This window comes from Bidens hawaiensis, unplaced genomic scaffold (assembly GCF_021521415.1).
Source record: "Bidens hawaiensis isolate Kalapana, Puna unplaced genomic scaffold, B.hawaiensis_p1.1 tig00008152_1, whole genome shotgun sequence".
In the NCBI taxonomy this organism is placed as follows: domain Eukaryota; kingdom Viridiplantae; phylum Streptophyta; class Magnoliopsida; order Asterales; family Asteraceae; genus Bidens; species Bidens hawaiensis.
In genome coordinates, this window is record NW_027491581.1 from 206,399 (window position 1) to 220,682 (window position 14,284).

Sequence of the window (14,284 nt, forward strand, 5' to 3'; positions counted from 1 at the left end):
GATCCCTTACTTCTTCCTCATACATTCTGCCTTTACATACCCGTAACATACATATACATTCTTTACTCATTCATACATATTCATATGTTGTACATATATCTATCATACACATTATATACATACCTCCCTTGTCAATACGTGCAATATCCGAAGATCGTTCACGTACCGACAAACTTTCGTTCACATTCAAGATATACATACTTAACATATAAATCATACATGGCATACACTTACCATTTAAGGTAAGTGTATTAACTATCACACTGAGTATGCACATAGCCCCAAAAACATAACAAGGAAATTGGGCTAGAAACTCACCTGAACTCGATAACGTTCATCGTTAATGGTTATTCCGTTCTTGAGCTGTGAACGGCTAACTGTATAACAATGACACGTATCAATTAACTATCACTACCTATATCGCGTTTCTAGATTAATTATAACCCTCAACGAACGGGGGTCCGGGGGCAGCGCCCCTGGCAGCGGGGTTCTAGGGGCGGCAGCCCCTAATGGGGTCCAAGGGGCAGAGCCCCTGGCTGGGGTTAAGCTGCCAGGTCAGCTTGGAAAAATTTTATTTTTATTAACTGTCTTAACACATTTTCCATTTGGATTTTAAATTATTTTCTAATTCGCCCACTCATTCGCTATAACGAATTAAGCCTAATTCGTTATCTGAACATAGCCTGACTCGTTATCTTAACTTAGCGAATTGGTGAGTAACGAATCACCTGATTCGTTATCTGATTCGTTACCATACATGATCTGATTTGTTATCCTAGTTCATTACCTGATTCGTTATCTTGACGTGACCTGATTCGTTATTTTAATATAACGAATGGATAGATAAGAATTAAAGGTTCATTCGTTATCAAGTCGCACGAATGAGTCCCATTTGTTATGACTGCGTAACGAATGACCAATCATAACGATTTATCAACAGTTCATATCCAGACTTTGACTCACAGTCAAAGTCTAAATCGTCAAGAACACGATTTGGTAACATAAGCCAGATATGCAATTAAACCTTCGATTTTTAACGAAAAATCACAATTTAGGTATCAATGAACTCGTATTCCCAGCGCCAACAAACCCCAATCCATCAATCATTCGAATATTACGTTTTACATGGTGCGATTAATACATATCTACCTACGGCTCATTTACCCTCGATTAATCTATCAAATGTTGATGGATTGCACTATGAATTAGTTCGTTTGATTCGTTTTCACCATATTTATGTAGATCTAGGATTACTTAAACGAATCCGAGCCTAAATGAATAAGTTTCCGTTATAAACGTACCTTAAAAGAGTCGATCTACGAACACGGTCTATTCTTGATGTTGGTGTGGTTCATCACAACGTTCTAGCACCAACGGGTTCGGGTTTTCACCTTCGGATCTTTGCTCGGGATATAGGATGGTGTTTGTGTGTGTTTTTGATGGTGTAGGCTATGGTGTAGAGATGGATGAAAATGGAAATGATTAGAGTTTAAGGAGTATTTATACTTCCCCAAGCCCATGGACCAAAGGCTCATTCCATAGCTTATTCCATCTTCCAAAGTCCAAGCCCGCCCTTTATTAGTTTATTTATCTAAACCGATAAACGACGCACAATAAAATAAACGAATTTTATATTATTATTATAACCGAAAGTAGGATGTTACAGGATTATCCAGACTTGTTTTGAATTTATTTTTCTTTTATTTTAAAGATGATGTACTTTGGTTGAATGCTGAATATTTGGATTATTATAAATAAATAAATAGATATTGTCACTTTTAACATTGCATGATAGTACCCTGTAAGCTGTGAGCAATTAATTCGCGCCCCATCATTTTTGTCTTATGTTGGGGTGTGACATTTTTGTCAGAATTATGTCAGAATTTCCGACATATTCTCGACGCAACTTGATTAAGCATTAAATACAAAATGTTAAATACATTGTTAAAACATGCAAAATGTGAAATACATTGATCTTTGTGTAATTACATGTGAAATTCAAAATTTAAAGTTTTTGTTTTTTTAACCGCTAAAGCTAAAGTTAATATAAAGTTAAACTGACTTTATTAAATGGTCTTTAGCTTAGGTGATATCAAGTTATTTAATAAACTTGTTTCGCTAATTAATAAAGTTGACGTTTCTTGTCGGACAAAAAGACATAGATTTAAATGCGTTTTTATATAAATAAATTATTGGGAATTCAATAAAATACTTTTAATACAGAAAATATCTTGGGAATTAAATAAAGATACTTCTAAGACAAGAGAAACATGATATGATCAATTAATCATATATTTCATACATGAATAGAATCTGACCACCCATTGTATGCTCTTAAAACCCCCAATTCTCAAACCCAATTTTCAGTCCAAATGAACAACCCACCATTGTTCTCAATTCATCATAAAACCATGAGTTTACGCTCAAACAAACGTCAAGTTGATTTAATAAGCAAATTGCATGGCGCACTACTTATTCAAATCCTATCATTTCTTCCTGAAGCTGAGGCAACCAGGACGTGCATTTTGTCAAAAAGGGTGGAAGAACATATGGGCACTTCTCCCAATTCTTCATTTCATTATGCCGTTTTGTTGGACAATTGAAGAGAACAACAGGTTCCATGACTTTGTTGATCAAGCCCTTGATCTACGTAACGGCTTGCAGATTCAAAGGTTTCATCTTTATTGCTCACAGAACTGTAAATATGATCGTGCTCATAATTGGCTTTGTAAAGTTGTTAAATGTAACGTTCAAGAGCTTGATCTCCGGTTTCCTGCTGAGCGATTTCCTGTTAAGTTTTGCTGGGATTTGTTCAGTAGTTTAGTTAGCTTAACTTTACGAGGCGAGTTCACATCAAACGTCCCTGATGATATCCTAATTCCGTGTTTAAAAACAATCAATCTTGTATCGATTGTTTATTCGGGGAATAATAGTTTTAAGAATTTGGTATCCGGGTGTCCGATTTTGGAGGACTTGTTTGTGGAGAGGCAATTGATAGGCGGATTTGATGACATGTATACGTTTGAGGTTGTTTCGCCGTCTTTGAAGAGACTAAGGCTATCGTTTGCGATGTCTGTTTATGGGAATTTTAGGGTTGTGATCGATGCGCCTGCATTTGATGTGGGGAGATCAAACGTTTACCAAATAATGACAACATGAGTTATGGAATTACAAGAGTTTAAAATTAATATTTTATGTCTTTTGGCTTTAATCATTGGAAGCCCAATGGTTTTCTATTTCTTTTAAATACTTGAGATTTTGTAATGTAAGAAAATAAGGTTTGGAATATATAAAAAATCATTTCCTCTCTATCACAGTGTGTGTTAGTGTGTGAATGACCTAATTATCGGTATTCTATCAAACGTTTACCAAATAATGACAACATGAGTTATGGAATTACAAGAGTTTAAAATTAATATTTTATGTCTTTTGGCTTTAATCATTGGAAGCCCAATGGTTTTCTATTTCTTTTAAATACTTGAGATTTTGTAATGTAAGAAAATAAGGTTTGGAATATATAAAAAAATCATTTCCTCTCTATCACAGTGTGTGTTAGTGTGTGAAGAACCTAATTATCGGTATTCTTTGTGAATCAACGATAGTTGGAAGAATTGATCATGGTATTCGTGTGAATCAACTGGTTCAATTATTTATCTTATTTACGATCTACGTCTTTTTTTGAGAGTTTTGGGAAGTACTTCACGGGTATTCTTAGAATCAACGTGTTTGACTTCCAAACTTTATCACCACGCTGCGTCAGTTGGTATCAAAGCCGAATTCCTGGCTCAATATGGCTTGTGAGGGGGACAATATCAATGATTCTTGGCCCGAATTTGATGAATACGAGGACGAGGAATGGTATGTTTGGGCAACCGATGATGTTCTTGAAGGTTTAAAAAGAAAACATGAGTGGTCTACAATTTATTCAGGTGGCGTGGATATTACTCAAGAAGAAAAAAACCACTGGAATAGATTTTTGCCAAATGCTAATATTAATATGGTTAGCAATGTCATTTATGAAGATTTGTATGCAAGTTTCACAAACAACACTCTAAGGTTAGAAGTCAATCAATTATATCTTAAAAATGCACAAGATATAATGGGGCCAATTATTAAATATGCAAGCAAAGAAATATTATCAAGATCACATGAACTTGTAGAAAAAAGAAAGCGTATCGATGCTCCCTTTTACCCATGTGGTACAAGCCTAGAGTCGGACAAGATGATTAGTAAAGCTGAACAATTTGAGCAGGTCATGATATCTATAAATCGGAATCGGATGGATGGTCCCTTTGACCCAGGTGGCTATGGTTCAAAGACAAAAACTCGAGGGCGAGTTTTTTCATTTGTGGAGAGAATGATGTGGGGAGATCAAACGTTTACCAAATAATGACAACATAAGTTATGGAATTACAAGAGTTTAAAATTAATATTTTATGTCTTTTGGCTTTAATCATTGGAAGCCCAATGGTTTTCTATTTCTTTTAAATACTTGAGATTTTGTAATGTAAGAAAATAAGGTTTGGAATATATAAAAAAATCATTTCCCCTCTATCACAGTGTGTGTTAGTGTGTGAAGGACCTAATTATCGGTATTCTTTGTGAATCAACGATAGTTGGAAGAATTGATCCTGGTATTCGTGTGAATCAACAGGTTCAATTATTTATCTTATTTACGATCTATGTCTTTTTTTGAGAGTTTTGGGAAGTACTTCACGGGTATTCTTAGAATCAACGTGTTTGACTTCCAAACTTTATCACCACGCTGCATCAGCATTGGATTGCCTTAATATTTTGGATGTGATGTCATCAAACTACTCTATGACGAACCCTGTGTCGTTGACTGAAGCTCACATCATGATACGGACCGATGGCCAAATTCCTCAACTCCTGCCGTGCTTCTGCTCGTCTGTCAAGATATTGACACTAAGTGCTAATGCAACTTCGATGGTATGTTTAATCGCAGATTTATGTTGCATTTCGTTTTGTTTTACTTGATCCCATTAGTTAACATGGTTTTGGTTGAGCCTCGTGGGTTTCCTATCAATAGGTCTGTAAACAAACCAAATGAACATGAACGGGGACATGCTCATGTTTGTTCTTTTAACTTTAACACAAACATGAATAATTAAATGGACAAATTTTCTTACGGCTTGTTAACAAAATGAACATGTTCATGTTGAGAAAATGAACAGAGTTTCTTACCGTATGTTAAAAAAATGAACATGTTCATGTCCGTTCATGTTCTTTGTTAACATTCTAAACGAACAATTCATGAACATAAACCAACACAAACGAACATAAATGAACAAACACATCGAACATATTTAACAAAAAGTGAACATAAACGAACATATGCAAAAAATTATAAATGAAACCAGCTGAAGTCTAATGCATGTTTAATAAGTTTCATAAATTATTATTTAAATAGTTAAATGGGTTAACAAATATATACTTACAAGCATAAACAAACATAAATAAACAAACATATATGAATGAACATGAATGAACGTAAATAAGGGGTTGGAATACATGTTAGCGGTCAGTCGTTTAACTAAACGAACAAAATTTTTGTTCAAGTTCATTTGTTTATTAGATAAATAAACATATACAAACTTACCGCCAAAGGGTTCACTAGTAGTTCACTAAACGTTCAATTCATAAACAACCTTTTGACGTAAACAATAACTAATAGTGATTAGTGAATCGAAGTTGAAAATGGATAAACACTTTGGATTTAGATGATGATGCTTATTATTTGGTTTATGCAGGCTCTCACGCTCCTTAATGATATAGAAATTTGATATGCGAAAATATATATATAAATAAAACACAAGTCGCAACTAAGCTTTAAAAACCAAACAACCTATCCTAGTTCACACAAACGGCAAGTGTACCGGTCGCGTATAGCACATATGAGGAAAGTCCGGATATCGAACTCGAAGACACGTGAAAACGTTTATAATCACTAAACTCTAACCAAGACTCACCAAAATATTTAATTGATTTTTTTTATTTGATTTAACTACTTAACTTAACTAAATGAAAATTTTTAACAAAACTTCAGAAACTTTGACTGCAGTGATAAAAACGTCTACCTAGGTAAGAATCATATTGAAGGAGATGACAAGACAATGGATTGAAAACTCTCACGACACCGGTTCTAAAGGATGACACAACTAAGGTTCGCTCAAGAAGGTCAGATCACCTCTCGGTCTCACTAACAAACTCTAACTTATCTTAGTTGATTTAAAGAACAAACCGGGAAAACAAATTATTAACGTGTTCTAATGCCGACTCACCTCTCGGTCTTACCGACACACTAGCCTAATGGAAACGAATACTACGCAACCAAGGATAGAGGAACAATTCAACTTAACTTAAACTAGACCAACTAATCGCTCAAACACCCAAACCTGACAAGAACAAAACCCGCTCTCGCGCGATCTTAATTCTAACAAGTAAAAGTAATGAGACGAGTTTACTTCTTATCACCTCTCGGTCTCTAAGAAGGTGTTTCACAACTGATTTTATCTAATTAATTTACCCACTTATCCCTACGGTTGTACTTCCCGCAAATAAACCCTAAACACAAAGTAAAGAGCCTTAAACATGCAACAACTAATCAAAACCGATTCAATTAATTAAAGTACGAGGTTATTAGGTATAATCAAACAAAACACAGCCACTAAACAGAATCTAATTTACTGTTAAATCAAACTTTACATTAACAATTTAAGCCATGATCATTAACAATCCATATTACTAGTCAAAACCTAACAATATTCATCAAACCTAGGTAGAACAAACAAGATTAGCTACTCATTAAGTTTTTGGACAACAACAAACACTTGATTTAAACATTATAAAACTCAATATAAACATAACTAAAATCATTCAAGAATCAATCTCAATCAAGCATAAGTCAATCTTCAATTCAATTGTAAAACAATTCAAGTTAAAGATTAAAAACAAGAGAATTATAAAACATAAAACAAACCAAAGTGTATGGAGATGCAATATGGAGTTTATGGATGTTCTTGGCTGTGAAAAAACACTTGTAAAAGCACTCAAACCTTGCTGTCCAAACTTCTTTTCCTTACTCTTGGCTGTCCGATCGGAATAACGGTCAAGGGTATGGGAAGTTGATTTAGTTTTTATATTATATTTGTATGTTGTTGCTGCCCACCTCCAAAACTTTCTTGGGTGCTTGCTTTTGAGTTCTTGCGTGAACAAATCCCAGCCACAAAACCAAATTCAACTTGTCTCCTTAAAACCAACAAGAATGTTCCTACTAGCCAAACAAACCAAAGCAACAAATTTTCTTCTTCCTGCTGAGTTCCGATCGCACGTGGTGGGCAGCTTAAGGTTTTTTTATTTTTTTTCTTTACTTAATATAATATTGCATGAAAGGCTTCTAACTTGTGGGCTTGGGTCGGGCCTTGAGTTGTAGTTTTGAAACTTGACCAAAAAGGCCCCTAGAGTCTTCCAACTTAACTCTTTTTTCACCATCTTTCATAAACCTACAATTAACATTTAAACTTTGTAAATTATTGCACTTAACCCCCAATACTTTCATAAAATAAACAATTAAGCATAAAAACCATGATAAAATCATAAGGAAAGTAAGTGTGTTTTATAACACATCAAAATTCCCGAGTACCCTAACTTGGTTAACTTGGCGAGTGGGATTGAATATACTCGGGGCTGGAAATTGCTGCCGGACCTCTTGATCAAAATGCCTAATCTTGAGTATATTACCTTTTTAGAGGTAAGTTTATGTTTTTTGCAAAACTAAATTATTCACATGATCTTTATCAAGAACTGGTTTGGAAACACGAATTATTGGCAAACACCCAAAACGTTTACTGTATAAAGAAACTCACTCAACTTAATTACAATAATGAAACCATGCACGGTTTATATAGACCAAACCTAGACACGTTTGAGTCTAACTAGGATTCCTAAACAATATGTAAATTAATTAAAATAACCCTAACAACCTAAACCAACATGTATTAGGAAGTATTAGGATCTATATGTAACTTGTGCATTGCTAGCCAAGTTACTTGCCTTGCACTCCAAGGCTTTGATTAGAAATTGCCAACATTCACCCCCCCAATTTCTGAGTCGTATAGGGTAGGTCTTTCAATTTCAGCAGGTCCCGCATCTCCCTGAACTTAATTCGCGCGAAAGCTTTGGTCAAAATATTGGCCCATTGTATTTTGCCACTTATGTGTTCGACTTCCACCTCCTCTCCTTCAACACATTACCGAATGTATTGGTAACGGGATTTAATGTGTTTAGTCAGACTGTGAAACACTGGGCTTTTCACAAGAGAAATAACGGATGTGTTATCTATATATAACACCACTTTCTAAGTGGTTTCCTGGTTAACTCGCTTAGCAACTCCCTAAGCCAAATCGCTTGAGACGCAGTCAAACTAGATGCAATGTACTCTGCTTCACACGAGGATAAAGCTACGACCCCTTGCTTTTGAGAGCACCAATAGATTGGTGAAGATCCATAGTAAAATATATAGCCCGTAGTGCTCCTTCCATCGTCTTCATCAATATTGTGACTATTGTCACTGAACCCGATTAACACGATTCTTTCTCCTCAGTTATACTTGATACCATAACTCGGTGCCGTTTTCACGTATTGAAGTATATGCTTTATAGCATTTTCGTGTGACTTTTCCGGTTGCTGCTTGTATCGACTAACAACCCTAACAGAATAAGTGAGGTCGGGTCGGGTTTGTAGCAAATACCGAAGGCATCCGACTATATTTCGGTATCCGGTGGCTTCAACATCTATCTCGTCTTCGGCTTTTGATAGCTTCGAATTGGGATCCATGGGTACATAAGCTGGGTTACAATTTTCCATACCCGCTTCTTTTAAAATTTTCCGAGCATACGACTCTTGTTTAATTTTGATCCCATCTTTGCATTGCGAGACTTCGATTACAAGGTAATAGGAAAGTTTTCTTAAATCAGACATATCGAGCGTTGATGCCATATTCTTCTTGAACCCGTTTATCATATTCAAGCAAGAACCTGTTACAAATAAATTGTCAACATAAATTGCGACAATTAAAATAAAATTACTGGATATTTTTCGATAAACAACTTGTTCTTTCATACACCGATGGAAATTCATCATCCTCAATATTCCATCGAGTTTAACATTCCAAGCTCTCGGGGCTTGTTTTAGATCGTATAAGGCTTTCGATATCTTGTACACCTTATGCGTTTCTTTCGGTTTCTCGGACCCCTCCGGTTGGTAAACACAAACGGTTTCTTTTACGTCACCAAGTAGAAACGCCGTCTTCACGTCTAAGTGGTGGATTTCTCGCCCGTCATTGGCTGCAAGAGCAATAAAGAATCGTATCGTCTCGATTTGTGCTACCGGAGCGAACACTTCATCATAGTCAATCCCGTGTTGTTGCACGTATCCTTTCGCCACAAGCCGCGCCTTGTGCTTATTTATCGACCCGTCAGGGTTTCGTTTTACTTTGAATGCCCATTTTAAACGAATAGGTTTAACGCCTTTTGGTAACTCCGTTAAACTTCACGTTTTGTTTTTGTCGATTGACTCAATCTCGGTCCGCATCGCTTTCATTCACTCGGGTTTCGACTTCGCTTCGTTAAAATTGCTCGGTTCATTGTTCGTTAATAGTACCAATTCTTCGATAAATTCGTTGAAATTTCACTCATAATCACCATACTTTACGGGTAGGACCGAAGAGCAAGTGGAACGTCTAACCGGGGTTTGCACAACATCATTCACGGCTACATTATTGTTGTTTGCGACGGGGATATTGTAACAAGCCAAACAGAAGAACTCAACCCAAAAGACTAGTCTGATAGGTGAGGGAACCCATTTGGCTTATAAACCCCACATCAGTTGCCCATACAACCGATGTGGGACAAGTCCCATACCTTGCATTAGTTTCAGTCCGTAACAATGCACCCTCCTTAAGGGCCAACGTCCTCGTTGGCAACGTCCTCGTTGGTCACGGCCACGTTGGTCACGGCTGGATCACTCAAGGCCACCACTCCGTGGGCTACCACTCCGAGTCCTCGTTGGTCACGGCCACGTTGCTCACGGCTGGCTCACTCCAGACCACCACTCCGAGGTTGGCTCTGATACCAATGTTACAATCCAAATAGAAGAACTCAACCCAAAAGACTAGTCTGATAGGTGAGGGAACCCATTTGGCTTATAAACCCCACATCAGCTGCCCATACAACCGATGTGGGACAATTCCCATACCTTGCATTGGTTTCAGTCCGTAACAACTACTGCTGTTAGCGACAGTTTCGTTGCTGTTGTTGCTATTTAGTGACAGATTCATTGTTATTGTTGTTGTTTTTGACAGAAGTGTCGTTGTTGCTGCTATTTGTGACAGATTCTTCGATGTTTCTGTTGTTTGGACTAGAATGATCGTTACTGCTGCTGTTAGAAATTGCAGATCCCCGGCTGGGTTGAGCATGATTAGCCCAGTTCCGGTATCAAAGATACTGCCCCACATCATAATAAACGTACCCGGTTCTCAGTTATTATCGGATTCATCTATTTATCCCAATTCCACCCTTTTTCGTTAAAATTAACGTCTTAGCTCATGATAATTTTCCGGTTTTGTGGATCGTATAACCTATACGCCTTGCTACCTGGCTCGGTCCTGAGGTGAACGAGATACCTCGATCGATCGTCTAATTTTTTCAAGTGGTTAGCTTCATTTTTAGCATAAGCAACACAACCGAATACACTAAGATGGTCGAGGTTATGTTTCATTTTCTTGAACATCTCGTATGGGGTTTTTCCTACCAAGGTTCACGTAGGAGAGTGGTTGATCAAATACTTCGTGTGTTGGACCGCCTCGCCCCATAAATAATATGGAACTTTCATTTCCTTCAAGATGCTTCAGGTCATCTCCGTGAGAGTTTGGTTTCGCCTCTCGACCACACTGTTTTGTTGTGGCGTGTATGGTGTTGTTAAATGTCTCACCACGCCTTCATCTTCAAAGAACCGATTTAGTTCATGTGAAGTGAACTCTCCGCGCCTATCGGTTCATAGAGTTTTAATCAAGCACCCGATTTCTTTTTCGACTGACGCCTTGAATCGTTTAAGCATCTCGGAGGCTCTGTTTTTTCCTACAACAAAATCGACCACATAAAACGAGAAAAGTCATCAATTAAAACTAAAACATACTTATTACCCGTTAAAGTCAGTGGAGTAATCGGTCCACATAGATCTCCATGGACGAGCTCGAGTACTCAGGATGCTAGACAAGATGTTTTGTTCCGGAACAGTTTTCTCGTGTGTTTTCCCACCATGCATGATTCACATCCCGGATCGATAATCAAGCACGAATTAAAGGACTAACTCTCGTTTATATTAATCAGAAAATAATAATATAACTCAAAAAAACATATTAAAAACTCTCAAATCCTAACTCGGTTTGACTCTTGATGAACCTTAACTCGGTTACATCTCGTGCGTGTCTCTAAATGAACCCTAACTCGGTTACACCTCACACCGCTTATTTTCTTGATGAATTTTAGGGACGTCTATAACCAACCATTTTCGTCATCGTCCTCATCAATTGGAAATTGAGGTGACCGTGTCTCGCGTGCCATAACCGCGAGTCTTTGTTATTTTTATTGTAGACAAACCGGGCTTCCCACATTTAATTTAATCTTGTAGAGCCGACTTTTGTTTCTAGTGACTTTCATTAACAACACCCCGTTTTTATCATGAATTTTTAAATAGTCGGCCCTCATCCGAACATCACAACCGGACTCGGTTTCTTGTCCGAGACTTATAATTTTATTTTGCAAGTTCGATATAATAGATGTCGGTCAAGAGTTTTTCTTCTCCGGTTTTGCATTGAATAGGATGGATCATTTTCCTTTTATTACGACACACGATCCGTCCCCAAATTTAACCTGACCGGTAATACGATCGTTGAGCTTGTCAAAATAAGCTCGCTTCCCGGTCATATGGTTACTCGCTCCATTATCAAGGTACAAACATCTTTTTCACTCGAATCGGCCTTGAGTTTGTTTCGCAACACTTTTTCTTCTTTGAGGTGGACAGTCTCTTGAATGCAGTTCATCATAAAAAACGCACCGTCTACTTTTGATTCGTCCTCGTTTGTTATTGCCATGTTTGTTTCTTTTTTGAACCGTTCTGAACACCTAGAAACAAAGTGTCCTAATTCCTCACACCAGTAGCATTTAATTTTCGAAAGGTCTCGTTTTTCCCTCTCGTTTTGATCATTTCCGGTTTCGGTCTTGCCCTGTATCACGACATCGTCCACGCCCCTTCCATGACCTCTAATTGCTTGATCGCATGAGCAATTACGGTTAGAATAAGAATCGAATTTATGACACATCAACTTACCTCGATTGTCGGGTTGATCCTCGTCCCTCGTTCTCTCTTCGTAGGCCTTTAAACGTCCCACAACATCCTCGAAACTTAAGATTTTGAGATCTAAGATTTGTTCGAGCGAAGAAACTATGTGGATAAAACGTTTTGGCAAGCTCGTGAGAGATTTCTTGACGAGTCTCTTTTCTTCAAACGGTTCTCCAAGCGTGGATGCTTTTGACTTTATTCCCGTGATCTTCACGGCATCGTTGTCGATTGTATCCGAATCCTTCATCCTCATAACATTGAACTCTTCAATCAACGTTTGAAGTCTCACTTCCTTTACCCCATCAGCTTCGAGATGTTGAGACTTGATCGTTCCCCACATCTCCTTAGGCATGTTCAAATCACCAATTTGCAAGATTGAACTTCGGGAATTGATTGAAACAAAACCGCGGTTGCAGTATTGTTTTGCTTCGCGTCGGTAATGTCGGGTTCGATTACACCCCGAATGCCATGTACACTAAAAATTACCTTCATACGCATCGCCCAAATAGTGTAATTTGTTGCGGTAAGCATCGGACATTGAAACGAGTTCGTGTTCGTTTCTTTGGCCGGTTGATCGCCCATTCTTGGTTTTCGTCTACTGTAAAAAATCAAAACTGATTTTCGTGTAGAAGAGCCTTGATCCAGCCCTTTGAATAACGATTGGTCGCAGTCCCTGAGCACAGACTCGATCGGTAATAGATTCTGAACCATGTTCTCGGTTTGTACGCTACCTTTCAAAGTTGATATTAATCCTCGATGGCAATTCAGAATTAATTATATATGATGAGCAGCTTCTTCCTTCGTAACTTAATTAAATCCGCAAAAGACAAAACTATCTTGTTTGTTTTTTTCATGATTTAGTTATTGAAGCTCAACCAGATTGGAAGTCTCTTGGTCGCGGACGCCAATCTTCATATCAGGAATCGTAGCTCGTTTCTTGATCGTGCTCTGATACCAATTCAAGAACTGAAATTGAAACACGAATTATTGGCAAACACCCAAAACTATTATTGTAATATGAAACTCACTCAAAACTTAATTACAATAATAAAACCCTACACGGTTTATATAGATCAAACCTAGACACGTTTGAGCCTAACTAGGATTCCTAAACAACAGGTAAATTAATTAAAATAAACCTAACAACCTTATAAAGTATTAGGATCCATATGTAACTTGCGCCTTGCACTCCAAGGCTTTGATTAGAAATAGCCAACACTTTAGCGATGCCACAATTTATGTCATTTGATGTTTTTTTTTGTTCGTCTTAAGGGGTTTCTACTCTTCCCGCATGCACAACATTACTTTGATATAAGGTGGAACCCGCCAGAGGAGATACCGAATTGTTTGCGGTTTAAGATGAAGGAAATTGTAATTCAGAATTGGGAAGCTATAACACCGAGAGAGTTGGTGTTAATAAGGTATCTGTTGAAGCACGTGGAAAATTTGGAGGTTTTGAGAATGAATGCTCATAAGATAGACCCACAGAAGCGTGAACAGATATTGATGCTCAAACGTGGCTCCAACTCATGCCGGATTGAATTTGTTTGAAGGGATGATCTTATAGCTTATTATTTGTACACAGATTTGAGAATTGTGTTGAAAAAGTACATTTATTTAAACAAGTTTGGTTCTGGGTTTAAATCTATTAAGTTCTTGGATATTGTTATTGTTTTTTTTTTCCTTTTCTTACTGTTTTTATTATAATTAACTGTGAACTGTATGTATCCCAACACACGTTCGAGTTTAAACCAGTTTGCGTTCGGTCTAGTCAACTTCGGTTTTGGTCCAAGCTGATCTGTTTACAAGGGAAAAAGATCGGTTATGTTCCAAACGGTTTGAGGTTGAAACCTAATTATAATTG

At 37.3% G+C, this 14,284-nt stretch overlaps 1 pseudogene; it reads left to right on the plus strand.

Annotated features, from left to right (window-relative positions):
• The first annotated feature begins 2,411 nt into the window (after positions 1-2,411).
• LOC143637231 (F-box/LRR-repeat protein At2g42730-like) lies at positions 2,412-13,988 on the plus strand (annotated as a pseudogene).
• Positions 13,989-14,284: the final 296 nt, after the last annotated feature.